At 34.6% G+C, this 20,224-nt stretch overlaps 1 pseudogene; it reads right to left on the bottom strand.

The window, feature by feature from the left end:
• Window positions 1–206: 206 nt before the first annotated feature.
• Window positions 207–17,481, bottom strand: LOC106968125 (60S ribosomal protein L15-like; annotated as a pseudogene).
• Between the last annotated feature and the right edge of the window lie 2,743 nt (window positions 17,482–20,224).

Below are 20,224 nucleotides of genomic sequence, written 5' to 3'. Positions count from 1 at the left end.
AATAGCATGGAGTTCAAGGTAGGAACAATTTATGCACTAATGGTTTTCCATGGAATTTTCTCTTCCTGTTAAATCAGATGTTTATATATATATATATATATATATATATATATATATATATATATACACACACACACACACACACACACTACTATATTGCCTTAACTTGTCACATCACATGATTCTAAGCTCAGACAACCCCTGAAATTCATAGCATTTTTCCAGTGTCACATACTGCATGTCACGCCAGCTGCAACTTCAGTACTTTTTTCCTCCAATATTTTAATGGGCAAACTTGAGTAATATATTTCCCAATTTCAAACCCTTCAGCACTGACAGTCCAAAACTCCTGAGGATATGAACTAATGCAAAAGGTTCCGGCAGTGCTGAGCATCTTCAGCTCTGGTCTATCAGTGTCAAGTCCTCAAGCTCTTGAGAAATAATTTTACTTATTAAAACACATTTTCCCTCAAAAATACTGTAGGAAAGACAAAGCTCTCAGTGACCTCTTAGAAAATTGTTGAATTAAGGAGAGAAGTCTACATAACTCCTCCATTTTAAAGTCTAGTGAAAGTATAATTAATGTACGAAGAAAAAGCTCTGCTTTTCGTTCATAGATTTGAATTATTGAACTGAACCTGTACCTTGGGACTATGTTGCAAACACATTGCTTGCCAGCATTTCCTTTCTCTCAAAAATAAAGATAGACAATGCCAACAAGTTGCATTAAAGAACATGGCATACATTTGCAGGTTTTGAGCCAATGTCTTAGGTTCCTTTAAGATTTCCAATTCCCCCAGGAATTTCATACCCTTTAAATTGAGACTGACCCATCAGTATCGTTGTGATGAACTCTTCAACAGTATATAAAAACCCACTGTGCACAGAGTATTATATTAATTTGATTTCAAAGCATCGAACAGCACCATGGTTAGATTTTCTATTGAGTTATTGTTATTGCACAAGAAAAAGCTATTTGCATTCACTACTTGGATCTCTTAGTGATTTATATCATTTTGTAGAAATATTATATATCCTAATGATAACTCTTCACAAAAATACTTGTCGAAGCAAAATCCCTTTTTAAAAATGTAAGTCATGTAACTTGTTTTTACGTGAGTTTTTCTATCACAGAACATCAGCCTTCCTTTTAAGATACTAATGATTATTAAAAACTAGCACTGTGCCAAATTCAGGATCAATAGCAGACAAAAATCACTCTATTTCCTGAAATATAGCAACCTCAGTTCTTTAAAAAGTTGCTCATTGAGAGTACTAGTAAAGACAGCATTCTGACTTAAAGATCTGATGTTATTTCCTTTTTGGAAGTATTAAATCTTTATTTGGTAACAGCCCCGGGCCATAAGTTGCTTACAGTCCTTTGGGAGGGAGTGGACTAACGACTGTGGAATAGTCAAATGAACACTATAAGAAAGCATTGTCTAGCAGAGCTAGTAAATTTCAACTCTGTACACCATCTATAAAGGATGAGAAATTCTTTGATAAAACTGTCAAACAGGCAGTTTATCATCACATCATTTCATGTATCCCTGCCAATGACCCTTCCTCCATTTATTCTGAAGTGCCACCTGGAACTCCCACTCCAAAATTACTGTACTTCACACCTACCAATGTTTTGGAGGATGGAGGAGTGGTAGATAATCAATTCTAATTTATTCTAAAGAAAGTGTCATAATATTCAGAGTTAATTATAAGGATTTCATGCAATGTTGTTTAGAGCAAAAATGGGGACACAACTTAAATTTCAAAAAGAGGAACTGGGGTGCCTGGGTGGTTCAGTCAGTTGAGCACCTGACTTCGGCTCAGCCCATGATCTCACTATTTGTGTGTTTGAGCTCCACTTTGGGCTCTATGCTGACTGGGTGGAGTCTGTTTAGGATTCTCTCTCCCCCTCTCTCTGCCCCTCCCCAACTCGTGCTTTCTTTCTCTCTCATTAAATAAATAAATAAATAAATAAATAAATAAATAGACTTAAAAAAATAAATAATTAAAAAAGAGGAGCTGATTTGTGCAATGATATATTCAAGACACAAATAATATAACATAATATACTGTAGAAGAAGATTAAGTATCATGGGAAGATGTTCAAACTACATTGTTAGGTGAAAAAAATTATCAAATAATATACATATAAATGATATGTAAGTTTAGAAAGATTTACATCAAATATGGAAAATTACCAAGGACAACAAAATTATGAATGACATCCTTCTGTTCATTTAGTAGTAGTTTTAGCTATTTAAAATGAATTTACTAATGAAAAAATATTTTTTAAAAGAATTTACAGTTTCCTTAAGGACTTACATTCATTAGCCAACACAAATATCAAGGTCTTCATAGTCAAGTATAGTGTTATCTGAATAGTTGTATAGTTACCTTCCTCATTTTTTGTTTCGTTTTTTTTGGAAGAGTACTTTGGAAAAACACAATTGTTTAAAGCAGAGAAATAAACCTCTAACAAAGAAATTTCTGACTCCTTGACCATGATTTGGGGAGAATCTTTGGAAGGAGCTTCTAGGAACTTCTCCAAAGATCTTTCTTATAGCCCAATCTGAATCTAGTCTTATCCAACGTTTAAGCTTCATGGAGAAGAAAATTTGAAGCAAAGCTTTAGAAGTTTTTTTATAGGAAGATGAGTTGGTCATTGAATGCAGGTGGTAGAGTTGGAGGCTTTTTCAGACAAGACATATTGCAGACTCAAAATCAGACTTGGTTCTTTTAGCCATAAAAGATCACTCTGCTTTTTAGCAAGCACAACAATCTAAATTTTTATAATTCTTTTGTCCTTTAATTTACTCACTCTGTAACAACTACAGAAGGATAAAGAAATTATTATATTACTAGTTGGCATCAGCTCTATAATTAGGGTAAGATTTGCCATAATTAGAACACTTTGATAAAAGTGTGGAAGAAAACAATGAAGAAAGAGGAATAGGGATTTAAGGGAATTTAATATCTCATGTGGTGGGATGGTAACTGGGTTAAGAAGAAATAATTCTATGTACTGCCAGATTTGAAGAAGTCACATATTCAGTTCTAATTCTGGAAGGTGTGGGGTACAAAGGTTTATGAGCTGCAAGCCCTACCCCAAAGTAGTATCTGGTAATCACAACCTATAATTCAATATGTAAGGTGTTCATCAAATTGCAGTAAGTTACTGGAAACATTAAAAACCTAATAACAAATGGTCTTTTTGTGAAAAATTAGAAAGCTGTATCATCCCAGAAAACATGCACCTGCCTCTATAGTTGCCATTATGTTGAGGAATAACAGAGCACAAAGCCTAGTGACAAGCATGTGTCAAATAACACAGCCCTCTAAAGTGTAGAAAAGCATGGATTTTTCCAGTACATACTGTTCCTAATCAAACAGATTCTCTCCAGGTCTCTGTACTTCAGGAGATTTGGGTCATATTACACAGTTTGTAGTCATTTGTTTTGTCCCAGATTTGTTTAAATCTGTGTGTACTATAAAATTATTTGTATTTAAATCAATAGAAACTAATTTGCTTTTAAAACTTAACTCTATTCTGAGCAATAAAGATCCATGAAATCATGACTTTGATGTACAAATTGCATGTCCTAATACAATAAAAATAAACATGAGTATTAAAAGAAAAAACGTTCCTCAGCATGTCATCTAAAAAGCTGTATCACACCCCTTCAAGTAGCAAAACAGCAGAGACTCTAAGATGGAGAACCCTTGAGTCACACTTCCTGTGTCCAGATTCCAGCTCCTCCATGATTCATAGTTGTGTGACTGTGGACAATCCTTCTGTGCCTCAGTTCCCTCCACTATACTTTCTAGGTTTTTCATGAAAAATAAATTATTAGTAGAGTAAAAAGTATTTATGAATGCTAGCTGGTATCAGCTACTATTATACCACAAATTGGGGGTCTTCCAGGGACTGAGAACAACCAATACTCTCCCACAGGGGTAATATCTATTTACAACCAAGAAGATAATGCCCTAAAAAGATCTGGGTTCTTTGACATATTCAATGAGTGTGTGAGAGCCTGTCATCCGCAAGACCCCATACTAGAAAGAAATGTACTTCAGCACTGCTCCAGGAGGCACAAGTCTTGATAGTGAGGTCACTGAGAGCACACACACCTTTGTCTGACTGTATCTAATGAAATGAGAGATGGTTCAAGATGTCCAGGGGTTTGTTTCTTTGCAAGAGGTCACCAAACAGAAAGCTTCCTGTTTTCTTACTGACTTAAAAAGGAGAAAACACAAAGTTCACAGCTTAACAAAATGACCTATGAGAACTCACTCAGAAGCTGACTTGTACAAAGAGGAAGACCTAAAATGCCAATCTTTTTCTTTATATCACCTTTTTTTGTTTACTTCTGCATTCAGAGTTGTAGCTGCTGGTGTAAATGCAGCATATTTCCTGCCTAAGGCCAAACTTCCAATGTGTTTGTGTTTGTAAACATTGATTCACGGAGTCACTCAGACTCCAAAGTATAATTTTCTGAGTTTGAAAGTCAGGGTTTAGACAAAATAAAATGTAATCTCAAATCTCATTTGTATTTGAAAGTAATTGTATAGACCACGCATGTGACTATATATTCAAGCCTTTGGAAAAAGAGGCTAACTAGTTAGGTGAAGCCTTAGGTACAAAATCTATTTCCAGTTTATCATCACTATTTGTTCACAGCATTCCTGATTTTTAATAAGCATAGAGGAAAACACACACGCAAAAAACCACTAAGCCATAGTTCTCTAGCAAACTTGAGTAAGGGTGGGAGCAGCCAGCCTCTCATTACACAGCTATTTCCCAACAGGCTCTTCAGGTCCACAGAAGGTATAACAAAATTTGAATGCACTGTGTATCATGTTTCTCTTCACTAAATCATTTTGCCTATTCTATAATATCTAGTAGCAATCTGCTTTTTAAAACACTATTCCAAATAGCTGAATTAAGAAGTAAGTACTCATCTTGGGGCACTCATCTTGGAGCACCAGCTCAGACGGTTGAGCATCTGACTCTTGGTCTCAACTCAGGTCATGTTCTTACGGTTGCTGGGTTGGAGCCCCATGTCAGGTTCTGAGCTGACAGCATGGAGCCTGCTTGGGATTCTCTCTCTCTCTCTCTCTCTCTCTCTCTCTGACCCTCTCTCACTCTCCCTCTTTCAAAAATAGAGAAATAAATTTTTAAAAAGTAGTACTCATCTTGGCTACTTTGGGATATAGAAATATGAATTTTTCTTTTTCAGTGGGACTACAATATGGTATAATAATTACCATACATACGTATATACATATAATTACACATTACATATATAATATATATAATACGAACACCATGCCATGACTTAAAAGACTCTGAAAGATGGGTCATGTTCTGACTCCTCTTATCTCATCTTGTACCCCTCTCCTCTTTACCCCTTGCCTTCCAATCTTTAGGAACTGCTTCAAAAATCACCAGCCCTCTTTCTGGCATTTCAAGGACTTCCATACATATTGTTCCATTACTGTTCTATCTATCTGGAAGACAGATGCCCCTGCCACATTCTGTACCTGGCTAGTTCCAACACATTTTTGTCCAGAACCTAGTTTCAATAGCAGTTCATTCATTCATAAATTCATTCATTTGTTCATTCAAGCAATAGGTGTACTGAACACATGCTAAGTTCAAGAACTCTGTTAAATGTATGTGAGCATAAGAAATGAGGCCTGCACTTTCATGGAGCTTGTAATCCAGTGAGAAAGAAAAGCAATGGATAATTACATATGATCACATGTAACACAAATTACAACTGGTTTTAAGGTACACAAGAGGGAAACTCTATGAGAGAGAAATTTTTTTAAAGAAAGATCTATTTTACATGAGCCTGGAAAGAATTGGGGGAGGAACTTTAGGAAGTCTTCTGAAAAGTGATGGTTTGGTTGAGTCCTGAAAATTAAGCTGGACAAATGACAGTGGGAAGAGCTTTCCAGGTATAGGAAATAGTGCAAAGACCCTGACCTCCTTTATAAGACCAGCTCCACATTTTATGTTCTCTGCATTGTATTCTGTTTTATAACAATCACAAGAGTAATTAAAGAATTATTTGTCAAATACTTGCCTCTTCCATTAGACTGTAACACACTGCCTTGTTCTCTGCTCTAGCTCAAGCACTAAGCACAGTGAGGGCTTGATCCATGGTGGGTACAGAACAACCATCTGCCAATGAATTGCTGGATAAAGTAAACAGTGTTTCTTGGCTGAGAGGTCAGGATGGGAGGCGTTGCACTGTTACTTTTAATCAACATTGAAGCCCTACTCAAATATGTGCAATGCAATTAGTTCTACTCTGCTCATTAAGAAAAAGAAAGAAAAAGAAAAAAAAAAAGACTATACAGTATGCATGTTGGGGGTGAGGGTGGGTATTAAACTAAAGGGGAAAGGGCAGAAGTGGAAATATTGACTCATTCTAAATTCACATATCATTTCTGGTAACAAAACCCACAATTTTGGGGGCGCCTGAGTGGCTCAGTTGGTTGAGCGTCTGACTTCAGCTCAGGTCATGATCTCGCGATCTGTGTTTCAAGCCCCACTTCAGGCCCTGTGCTGACAGCTCAGAGCATGGAGTCTGCTTTGGATTCTGTATCTCGCTCTCTCTCTGCCCCTCCCGTGCTCGCACTCTGTCTCTCAACAATAAATATTAAAAAAAAAGTTTTTTTAAACCCACAATTTGTGTCGTTATTTCCATACAGCACAATATTCTTCTGGCACATAGTAGACACTCAAGTATTTGTACAAAGAATGGTAATAAATGAATTAACAGAAAACACTGTTAAAGTTATATTCAATTATTCCAATTCATTTATTCATCAGCATCCATTGAAATCTTTATGTACATGGAGTTCTGCTGGGTGCTTGGAATACACAGGTAGATCACAAAGAGCTAACAGTACCTAAGAGAAGGAAAATCAAGATTAACAAAAGCGGTGAGATAAGTGCTGAGAATGCTGTAACTGTAACCTATTATGTGAGTTGGAAATGGGGAGAAAAGCAGGACAGTTAGCAAAGTCCAGGGTGGGTAGCTGACAGTTTTTTCAAGAAGGGGTGATAGTTGCTATGCCGCATAGGACCAGCAGGAATTACCCAGCTATGCAAACAAGAGAACAGCATCCATCTCAGCTATTTAGAATTTCAGCCATCCATAATAAAGAGTAAATCACTTGGCACTTCCACTTTTCCAGCCATATGGGAATTGTCTCCCCAAAATAATATGTGCTGTTGAATTTTTCGGCAAAGTTATTTCATACTGACTTAGATTAATGAATAATCTACATTACAACTGAAGATGAGAGGTTTAACTCATTTGATACATAATTAAAGGATATGAATTGAGTATAGAAATGTATTCCTTAAAAAGAAGGTAATTTTTTGGTTTTGTTTACATCCTCAGTGATCTGCACTTTCTTTTAGACCTGAATGGATTCAGGGAGGAGTTTTTTTCATGGAAGAACATTTCCAAGACAACAACAGTAGCCTGAAATTTACTCATGATGCTAAAATTGTGGCGAATGTGGCAGAAATGATTCAATGTGACTGAGACCTGTTTGTTGTGAATTGCTAATTAGTATAATTATTAACATTCAGAGAAATGCAAAGCAGGAAATTTTCAGTCTTGACTGCTTATCACTCACATGACAGAACTAAATTAAAATAAAATAACACAGCCACAGAATAAGTAACAAAATGTTCTATAAAATTTCTCAGGAAAAAATGTATTAGAGAACTATAGAAGTTATTCAGCAATGCAGATTGTCATTTTATTCCATTTCTATAAAATATTTTTTTTAGAAATTTCAGAGATAGTGCTTTGTAAAAAGGAATATCTACAAAGACTGTATATTCAATTCGCTCCAGATCACGGTGCCAGAACATATCTTCAATATATGGTCTTGCTACCAGCCCCCAAATATCCTTTATCAAATATAATGTTGAATCTCCTTTATTGCTCACACAAAAGCTGAGAATTGTATTCCAAAGGAATCAATACATATTCTAAGCAGAAGAAAATTCATGGAAATACTCAGGCATGTTGGAGACTATAAAGAATTTTTACTTATGCCTATTGGAAAAGAAAGAAAAAGGGAAAAAGCACAGTTATAGAAAAAATACTCACACAAATACTTTGAAATTGGTTTCTATCTGAGATTCAATTCAAAATTACTAACCAAAATTAATACTTATTCTTGAGCCGGGAGTTGAATTAAACCCGAAACAGAAGTCTGATTTGGAGTAGTTTTAACTTAAATCAAAAAGTAAATTCAAATCAGTATTTTTCTATTTTGTTGAAATTCTTTTTGAACTAAATCCAAGAAAAGAATTACTTAGGTTCAAAAAGCAGCAGCTAATGAGGTTGACACCATCACATCATATCTGTGTGGCTATGAAAATAGATATGAGATTTTAGAAAATTATAGTCTTCACAGTATAAGAGATGGTGAGACATATAAAAATGAGCTGATATGACTCTCTAAAATGCCTTTGACCCATCATGTACATATATAGTATGAATTTTAATATCTCAGCATTCATCTAGGGCACATTCATAAAAACACAGCTTTTGGAAATACTGACTAAAGCTTCATCTCTGGTATATATAGCTAAACAGCATATGTATGCATATTAATTATACATTTTAAAGTTGATAAGGCCCTACTTCATTTATTTACTCATTTACTCAACACTGATTGAGTAGCTCTGATATATGCCGTTCTGTGCTTAGTTCCAGAAACACAAAAGAATGAGATGGAGCTGATTCCTGCATTCAAGGAGTTTTGATGTAGGAAACACTCAGCATCCATTCTTCTGATAATCAAATGGTTAAATGTTCTAGTTAATATGGGTCAGACAATAACAGACTAATTACTTGGACTATCTCATTTATTTTTTCATTCTTGGCCTTCACAACTATAGGCCAACATAAAGGGCATGGAGAATGTTCAGATGATAATTACAATTGGAAAACAGAACTTCTGCACAATCATAAAAGATCAAGAAATCTCTAGGTCTGAGTAAAGAAATATTATTAATAATAGCTCCATTGAAATGAAACAACCATAAGAGAAAATGAAACGACCATACCTCTATGAGGTATGCATTGAAGAATTTAGGTACAGCCATGAACCAAGAAGATAAATATAGAAGATAAACCCTAATAGAAATAATTCCTTTAGCTACATCTACCTAAAGGTTATATCATTTTATCAGAAGTGAAAGTTAAAAGCAAACCATTGATTTAAATTTGTTATAAACTGTCATACAATAGTATGTACAGTTCTCTGTAGTAGGGCTTCATCCATTCTCAATTAAACATCTCTAGTCTCTTTATAAAATCCCCAAATTTAAGAAACATGTCAGGTGTTACTGCAAACAAATGCCTGGCTCCCATTTAATCACTGTTTTAAAGCTTCCAGAGCAAGACTTTCTTATTACAGACTGATGCAGTAATGGGAGTGTTTTTGTGTGGGCACAACACATTATTTATAAATGCTTGTCTTACAACTTTGGTATTATCTAGCATCTTACTCAGTTTTGCTCATGATTTCCCTGAAAGATATCTTCTCTGATCAGTAAACTGCCTAACTTACCCATGCATGGCACCCCAGGCAAAGAGGTAAGCTGTGAACACTCCCAAAGAGTCCAACAATGTTTATAGATACATTGTAGGTTTTTTACACATTCTTACTTCAATAGCATCTCTACTCAGCTTTGTTCAACCTCTACCCATTTCACTGGTTTTCATATCTGTCGTTGTTCAATTTAATCTGAATCTCTTGGTTGTCATCGTGCACAGGCTAATTTAACCTTTCCTTTATTGTTACCCCATACAACATGGAGAGAGCTGTCATCAACTTTTAATCCTTGCACCTAAGAAAAGAGATGGTGGGAGGAAAGACTGAGATCTGTGAGGGTTGGTTCCTCGTAGATAATTAACTGGAAAAAAAAATCCTATATGCACCCTGTGATGATTTCCTTAACATGTGATTTGGTTTTTTCCTTATTCTTTTTTGTTCTTGATGTTTTAAAACTTCACTTTTCTGGGGGGAAAACTATCCTTTATACTTTTATCTATTTTCCATCTTTTTTGTCATTGTACGTACCTTCTTCGTAATTTCTTCCTAATGATTGTGCAGTTGAGTAATGCTGTCCTCTGGCTGTACTATGCTACTGCTGAGCTGATCCACTGATTTCTTCATTTTGGTCATTGTATTTTTATTTCTGGAATTTCTATTTGGGTCTTTTTCAAGTCTGTTATTTTAGTCTATATAGTTTCCATTTCCTGACAGTACTTTTTTTTTTTTCTGTCAGAATGTTCAAACATGGATTTCTATAACTCTTAATCTCAAGCTTTATCATTTCAATCTGTATTTGATATTATAATATGTCAAGTTTTTAACATATGTGTGGTGTTTTCTTGGTCTTTTAAGTCTTTGATTTTCATACATGATGTCTTGCTTTTATATGCCTCCTCTACTTCGACAAGTACTAATGTCTGTGAAAGGTACAATCCTAGCAGGAAAAACAGCAGATTTCTTTTTGGAAACAATGCAAACCAGAAGACTGTGGACCGACATCTTCAAAGTAATGAAAGAAAAAAAAAGTTAAATTAGCAAAAATACCTTCCAAATACTAAAGCAAAATAAAACACTATCAGATATACAAAGCCAAAATAACTAATCACCAGCAAACCTCTAATATAAAAATGTCAAAAAGAATCCTGCAAGCAGAAGAAAAGATAATACCAGATGTAAATATGAATCTTCACAAGAGCTGAAGAGCACTCAAAATGGAAATAAGTGCATAAATTTTTAATTTTTAAATTTAAAAATCTCTTTAAAATATAATTGAATATTAAAACAAAAACAATAACAATAAATTGTAGGGTTTAGAATATCTGTAAAAGAAAAATCGATAACATCAACAGAACAAAAACTGAGAGTAGATAAATAATCACAAAGTGCCTACTTAGCATGTAGTTTTGTATGATATGTGTAACGAAAGGTTATGTACTCAAAGATGTATACTATATACCATTAAAAGAACTAAAAAATATTTCTATCAAATAAGCAAATATAAGAGATCAAACAGTCATAAAAACATTTTTAAAAAGTACTCGATTCAAGAGAAATCAAACAAGAAGAAAAGAAGAACAAAGGACAAATGTGACAAACAGAAAAAAACAATTAAGATGTCATATTTAAACCCAACCATATTTATAAAAAACATTAAATATAAATGGTCAAAACACCCAGTTAAAATAAAAACTTGCCAGATTGGATTAAAGGAAAGACTCAACTTAATGATGCCTACAAAAAACAAACAAACAGCAACAACAACAAAAACCACTGTAAGAGTAAAGAAACAGATTAAAAGTAAAATGATGGGAAAGATGTACTCTGACAACCCTAATCCAAAGAAAGATAGAGTGACTATACTAATACCAAAAAAATAGGTTTCAAAGCAAAATATATAATTAGGGATAAAAAAGGATCATTTCATAACCAGGAAGGGGTCAATTCTTCAAGACAGCATAGCAATTCTACGAGTTTCTGCAACTAATAACAAAGCTTCATCAGTTGTACCTGAAGTACAAACTGATGCAACTACCCAAGGAGAAGTAGATAAATCCAATCAAAGTCAAAGATTTCAATATTCTTCTCTCAACATCTGATAGAAAAAAGAAGCCCAAAAATCTGTAAGGATATATAAGATTTGAATAAGACTATCAACCCACTTGGCCTAATTGGTATTTCTAGAACTCTGTCTAATAATGGCAGAATACATATTTTTTCAAGCACAAATGGAGCATTTGTCAATTAATAATTTGAGAGTTTAGTAAGTTGTGTGGATATATGATCAATAGATAAAAATGTGTTTATATACACCAAGCATACATTTTAAGATAATGATTTTTTAAATAATACTTACAAATATATAGGAAGAAGTATAAATGAATAACAAAAATTTTATATAAGCTATCCAGAAAAAATATAACATTTATGAAAAATCATTATAGAATGCCTAATAGATACGAGATACATGAAAAGGATAATTCTGTATTTCAAAATTTCAGGGTTTCCCAAATAATTATTTCAAATAAACTGTAATCAAAACCCAAGTAGATTTTTTTCAAGGAACTGGACCAACTGATACTAAAATTTATATAGAAGGGAAAAAGTAACAGGATAATGAGGAGAGTCCTAGTAACAAATAGGGTGAAGACAACTTTCCTCTTCATTTATAAACTTATTATACAGCCATAGTAATTAAAATTATCTAGTATTGATAATGCAGTAGTAGAAAATTTCACTACTGCTACAGTTTATAGAGTCCAGGAACAGATCCACACACATAAGCAAACTTAATATATAAGAAAGCTGATATGGCACATTACAGGGAAATAAATAAGCCTGGAATATAGGATAATCATAAGAAAGGGCTGAAATAGAATTGCTGCTTTGTATCAAATACAGAAAATCAATTCACAATGGGTTAAAAACTTAAATATTGAAGACAAAATTTTTGGCAGAATGCAGAAGCATTAAATGAGAATATTAATAAATTTGAGAAGTAAAAAAATAAATAGATTCGCAAAAGCCTTGTTAAAGAAAGGATGTAAATAAAGGAAACTTCTCACAGTGAAATTCCAAGTTAATGCAATCACCATAAAACAATTTAGTGCTATGTCACTATCTCAATATTCACATAACTTACAATCCAGAAATTCCACTGCTAGGAACTTTTATACATGTGCATTTGGATACAGGTACAAAAATTTTCATATTTGTGAAGCTAGAAACAAGTCAAATAAATGTTCATCCACAGAAGGCACAGAAAAACTGCTATATTCCTGCCTTAGAATATCATACAATCAAAAAAAAAATCACAAACTACAGCTACATGTAACAACATGGATGAATCAAAGAAAACACTAACCAAATCTCCTAATATCACATAACAAACTAAACAATGTACCATTCTAATTTTTAAGTAGTGTTCACATATTTTCACATCTGCATCATAACCTACATCTGTTTTTATATACATTCTTTCATATATTCCAAATATTAAAAATAAAACTTGTTAAAATCTACTCTCTTCACTTTAAAATGATATTCAGATTTGGGGCACCTCGTGGCTCAGTCGGTTGAGTGTCTAACTTCGGCTCAGGTCATGATCTCACAGTTTGTGAGTTCGAACCCTGCATTAGGCTCTGTGCCGATGGCTCGGAGCCTGGAGCCTGCTTCAGATTCTGTGTCTCCCTCTGTCTCTGCCCTTCCTCCACTTGCACTCTGTGTGTGTATCTCTCTCTTCAAGTCAAAAATAAAAAAACATTTTAAAAAATTAAAAAAAATAAAATAAAATGATACTCAGATTCAAAAGCGCTGATTGTTTTCCCCAGCATCACTTCTGCAGTCAAAATTGATCAGTGTCATCTACCTGCAGTAACCTTCCATTTTTCTGCTCTTCACTGAACCAACCTCATCCTATTAGCATTCTCCATATAGTATAAGCCATAAAAAATAGAAGTTGCATTTAAGTAGGTGTTGCACATTCGGAGAGGATTACTTTCTAAATGCTTCTTGTTATTTTACTGTTAATATATCCCCAAACCAAGTGAGTTGTTTGAATAGGAGTACTCTTGCTGACTCATTTTAAGCACGCAGTCAAAGCAATAATGCCTAGCAATTTAGTTCCCATATGTATAACTTACTTTTATCACATTATTTAGTACAGAACATTTATTTCTATCTTTTGGGGATCACATAGCTAATTCGTGAAAATCACCTTGAATCATATGCCTATCTCCAAGTGACTAACAACTTTATTCAAATTAAAGTAGATCTACCTGAACTAAACTGTCTGATCAATATACAGCAGAGAGAGCATCTGGAATTACAGGCTCTCATCCTGGTTCTGTCACTAACACGCAACAGATTCTTATTCAAATTATGCTCATACTCCAATTCTCAGTGTTGTCGTCTGTCAATAGAAATGTTGGTGTACTTCTCCCTTAGGTAAACTGCTTAATTCTGTTTCTAAAATAGTACAAATTGCTTAATGAGTTTTTTTGTAAAACTGAAAACATCTTTATAAGATACAAGGAATAGTATCTGATACTTAGAAATTATTAGCAGGATTGATACTAAATATTTGGGATACTTGTCTCCCTCCAAATGCATTCTGTGTACTGTCATATATCCATTACTATCCCCCTCTCTTAATTTTGAATTCCAAAAATCACACGCATGCACACGCACACACGCGCGCACACACACACACAAGAATACATGAAAATGTAAATCTTCTTCTTTTTTAAAATTCTAATCAAAGCTAACTTTAATTTTTTTATCCTCACACTTAAAAGGTTATCTGATGGTTTCTCAATCCTAGCATCGTTACTAGCTTACCAATCTTAAGGTAAATTTTTCTCATTTACCTAATGTTCAATTTCCATCAGTTTTAATATAGACCAGTGTAAATACCATTACTGACTGCTTTGCATGAAATTCAGTATTTTACAGATCCCATGAAGTCATGGGATAGAACTAAGAGTCTCCATCTTTTATGTGAACTTCAATGGTCCTGTGGAGACCAAGGCAATTTTGCTTAGGTTAAGCAGGATTTAGTTTCCTTTGTAAGAGAAACCTCTTGAACAGGTTTATTTAATTCTCCGAAAAATGGTGGCATTCTTTCAAACTATTCTCTCAGAAGCAGTGGTTACATAAATGGAACATCAGATTCAACCTAAAAATATGGGCTTAGTTAACATTATTCTGCATATGATCCTGATAAAAGATTAGGATATTCTTCACATTTCCAAGCAAAATCCAAATTTAAAAGCTTGTTCTTACCAAACCTCTAGAAATAGCCATTTGAGAGTAAACCAGCAGAGCATTACATCGTCCCAATGAAGCTGTAGGTTGCATTACATACACCAACAAATCTACATGGCTAGTTTCTGCATTCCACTTTTATAGACTTTATTTTACACCATTATACCAAACAGCATTTTAAACACTGGCATATAAACTCCCTAATATGATAAAGCAAGGGCAAAAGGATTTATCTTATTAGACACAAGATACACCATCACTTACATTCTTCAAACATTATTGCACTTTAAATTTCATGATCTGACAGTGAATTCATGGAACGATCTGCAGACAACTCATTTTAACAGACAAATTAAAGAACACTTTTAAGCAGACATGACTGTCCTAAATTATTTATTAGGTAAGAATTTTACAAACATTACTCATATTGCTGCTAATGGTGAAGCTGGAAAATATTATGTCTTCTCCATGCTGCATGGTGAGAATCACCAATAGTGTGGTGGAACTTGTGACCCTTTCCAAGGCCATGGCTCTTGTGGCCCGCAGACGTTAGCCCTAGTACTTTCCTGTGCTTGTGGACTGCTTTGCTGATCCACTGGGTGTCAGGATTTCTTCTGATAGCTTTGTGGAATGAATCAATGAGTGTAAACTCAAAGAATACGTATGTGTAATCTTCACCAATCCCGAGCTCTCAGAGCCCACAGTGGCATCCAGCTCACTTCTCTGCAACATACTGAAGGCTTCAGGTAAACTTTAGCTGGTTAGCACCATGATGGACAGGCTTGCCATAGGTAGCACCCTTAGGAACTGGGCGTTTGTGGCCACCACATTGCACAAGAATCCATTAAATGACAAAACTTTGCTTGGCTTTGTACCCCCATCTGTGTGCTTTATCAGGGTGGGATGGGCCAGTGGCCCTGTGGAGAGCGGAGAGTTGGTGGTACTGCTACCAGCTCACCCTTTCAGCTGATGGCTACCACCAGAGGTAAAGGAAAGAGCTAAAAGCTAGTTTTTTGTTCAAAAGGAAGCACAGAATCAACAGGATGTGAGGGCACATAAGAAATAGATAGAGAACAATTACATGAAACATAGGAGAAGTCCTCTGATGATCTCAAACTGTGGCCTTCTTATCCTTGGTAAAGATGAGGCAGAGACAGGGAAATAGGACTCTCAGTTTAGTTTTATGATCTAGAAGATAAAGAACATGTGCTTTTCTTCCTATGGAATAGCCAGAAGGACAGAGCAATTATTGTAAAAAGCCCCAGCCCTCCTGTGATGCCAGAACAATAGACCAGCAAATGGCTGAATAAGAGGCCTTGGCTAATGTGCCTGAGCCTCACCCCCCGTACATGGTAAGCAGGGGAACATGATAATGCTTAGATGGGACTGGCAGACATGCAGAGACCAAAGTAGGCAGAAGGAGTCAGAATCTGACGGCTGAAGGTCAGGGCAGGATGGTGAACAGCACATGACAGCATAAGAAAAGTTGACCGCAGTCAATTATAGAAAACACCAGAGGGTGGCAGTGAGGCAGACATACCCTCCATAATGCCAGGTACACATACATGGGTACCACTGTAGGGGAAGTGGAATGTAAAGAATTTTATTTCACTGAGTCATCATTTCCTTAAAAAGAAAAATTATATTTATCATCAAGACTAAGAATCCCTATATAGAGTGGAAATGTGAAGAGATTTGCTAAGTAAATTTCTACTTATCAATGAAGGATAAAGAATTTTTAGAAGATAAGTTTACATGAATTATTATTATTATTGCTATTGTTATTATTTTTATTTTTATTACTTTTGCCACCAGATCCCTTTTGATTCTCATGTGCCTTGAACAGTTTCAACTAAAAACTCCGCTATTTCCAATCATACAGAATTTACTTGTATTTAGAATATGGAAATTGCAAACAATATCACTCTCACACTAACAACAGGAAAACAGCCAGAAAACTACAATATCGTAACTCTTTTTGAGTCCATCAAAGAGTTGAGGTTTTATAATCTATGCATTAACTTAGAATCCCACTGTAAGAAGTCCCATTTGTCCACATATAAGAAACCTGAATTCCAAAGAAAGACAATCCTATTCAAAGGGAGACAAGGCAAAAGAAATGCCGTACCTACCGCAGAGAACAGGAGGAGGAGGCAACCACCATACAAACACATACAAAAGAAGCACCTAAACTTTAACAAGTTGTCAAAAGCCAAGTTCAGGCTAACATCTCATTCTGGAACAACCAGGGGTCAGAATAAAAATACTCTCATCCTGGAGTAAATTCAAAGATTGGTCCTAAGTTCCTATAATGACACAAGCAGAAATCTTCTAGTTCTAAAGGAGAATGTGAAACTTCTGCCCAAGACCAATCACAGACGCAAGGCAGAGTCTGGCTGCTAAAAGGTGGGTTTAAGGGTCAGGAATGTTAAGAGAATGCCACTCCCAATGCCCCAATACAAAGTGCCTATCTAAGCCTGAGGGTGGACTGGGGCATTTACTAACAAGCAACAACCATCTGCTGGTAGGGGAAGAGCAAGAGCATATATATTTATATCTGATAAATATCTGAAGGCTGCACATGGAACACAAACACAGAAATACCACCACCATTACGGCACTCTCTCTATGTACAAGGCGGTAAGTAGCAATTGATTTGGAGCCTGTGTTGAACTGAATGTAATGATAGAACAAACAACTCAAATCTCATCCAATTCCTGACTAGACTGATTCAACCCACCCCCCAAATGAAAGGCCAAAAAGATGTACCCATTGTTATTGCCTACAATAACTACCATTTCCCTCTGTATCTTCTGTTATATCCAGGATGTCTGGAATTCAATAAAAATTGTGAGACACAGAAAGCAAAATTATTGTCAAGAGATGAAGCAATTAAGAGAACCAGACTCAGATGTCAAAACTGTGGAAAAGAGACTTTATAATAACGATGATTATAAATTGAAGTATATAACGAAAAGGAGAACACCACAAATGACTAATGGAAGAATTCCAGCACAGAAATGGAAAATATGTTAAAGATCAAATGAAAATGCTATACATAAAGAACATAATATCAGATATGATGTATTCCTTGGATGGGTTCATCACTAGATCTAACAAAGACAAGGAATGAATCCATAAACTTAAAGATAGGTCAATAAAAATGATCAAACTTAAAGACAGGAAATAGTTGAGAGATACAGAGAGATGTAGAGAATTAGGAGAGGGAAGAGAATGAGAGCACATATATAACAGCATCAAAAGTATTAAATACCCAGGGACTTAATGAGATAATCTAAAAATAAATCTGATAAATGAAGTGTAAGATATGTATACTGAAAACTACAAAATATTAATGAAGAATATGAAAGACCTAAATAAATGGAGAGTTATACAATTTTCTTGGTCAGAAAACTCAGAGAAAAAACAAAGGGTTGGGACTGGGTAGGGGTGTAGAATTCAAGAACTGTGGGGAAATACTGAATATTCTAACAGTCTAAGTGAAATTGGAGTCCAAAGGAAAAGAGATATGGCCACTTATTTCCTTAAAATGTTTAAAGACATCAACCCACAGGTACAAGATCCCAGAGAAACACAAGGAGGATCTATATCTCTATTATTCAAGTTAGAAGTAATTGGAGTGACATCTTTAAAGTACTGAAAGAAAAAAAAAAAGTCAACCCATCATTCTGCATCCAGGAAAAATATTTTACAAAAATTAAAGAAAAATAGATAGTTTTTCCCAGTCACATAAAACTGGAGATAATTTTTTTCCATCAAAACTGCACTGCAGGAAATGTATTATAAGTTTTATACTATATTTCTGAACTTCTAGATTTACTATACAACTGTAAAGTACTGGCACACAGAACAATGGAACAGAATGGAGAGTACAGAAATAAACTCTTACATATATGCCATTGATTTTTGAACAAAGTTGCCAAGATAATTCAACAGATAGAGAATAGTCTTTTTAATTGAAACAACTGGGCATACATTTAAAAAATAAAGAACCTAGGTCTTCATAACATATTTACAAATTAACTTAAAATGGATCATAGACCCTGTTGTAAAACCCAAAACTTTTCAAAGGTGACACAGGAGAAAATCTCTGTGATTTTGGATTAGACAAAAACATTTTAGATAAGATAGAAAAATAAAAATCCATAAAAATTTGATAAACTGGACATCTTTAAAATTAAAATTTCTTCTTTTCAAAAGATATCTTTAAGACAACAAAAAGTGGGGTACCTGGGGGGCTCTGTTGGTTAAGCATCCAACTCTAGACTCAGTTTCAGCTCATGTCTTGATCTCAGTGTCATGAGATTGACCCCTGTGTTGTGCAGACTACTTAAGATTCTCTCTCTTCGTCTCTCTCTGCCTCTCTCCAACTTGTACACGCTCTCTCCCTCTCTCTCTCCAAAAATAAACAAACAAACATAAAGGCAAACCACAGACTAAAAGGAAATATTTGCAAAACACATATTTGAAAAATAACTTGTCCATGAAGAACTCCCATAACCTAATAATGAGAAAACAACCCTATTTATAAAAAAAATAATAATAAAGGATTTTAACAGTTAATTAAAGAGATTCTGATGGCATATAACAACAGGAAAGATGCTCAACATCATTAGCCACATGAAAATGCAAATTAAATCCAAAATGAGGTACCAGAATATATTTATTAGCTAAAATAAAAAGCTGACAACCCTAAGTACTGCCATGGATGTAGAACAACTGAAAATCTCATACATTGCTCATGGGAATGAAAATAATATAGCCATTCTGGAAAAACAGCTTTGTATTTCTTATATATTTAAATATACACTTACCAAATGACTCAGCAATTCTACTCCTAATTATTTATCCAAAAGAAAAGACAACTTATGAACATACAAAAAACCTGAATGAACAGGTTTATAAAATCATAAAGTCATAAACCTTACATAGCATTACTGTTCACTGTCAATCAATGTGTTGTAAATTCTATTTTTCTAGCTAGAAATAAAAATACTAAGAATATTGAGTCTGAGATTATCTCTTACGGAAAGAGACTGATTCTCTCCAATACAACAATTGCAACCATTTTTCATAAGTTTTTTCATAAAACTTTTAGTTGATGTAAAGTCTTTCATAATTCATGCATACTACACCTATTGTAATCCATTAATAAATAAAAAAACATAAAGCACTTGCTATTTTTAAGAAGCTGTAGATGGTATCAGAACAGCATTAGGAACATGTTCAACAGGAAAGAAACTTCGTCAGAGAAAAGAAACAAAAATCTAATTTATTAGAAAGTAAGTAGCAGATACTCATTAGTGATAAAAACTGAACACTTCTTAAAAGTGAT

The sequence above is a fragment of the Acinonyx jubatus genome, chromosome C1 (genome assembly GCF_027475565.1).
Source record: "Acinonyx jubatus isolate Ajub_Pintada_27869175 chromosome C1, VMU_Ajub_asm_v1.0, whole genome shotgun sequence".
NCBI classification, from domain to species: Eukaryota; Metazoa; Chordata; class Mammalia; order Carnivora; family Felidae; genus Acinonyx; species Acinonyx jubatus.
The sequence above is the reverse complement of the archived record's forward strand: the minus strand, read 5'-3'. Positions and strand labels throughout refer to the sequence as shown.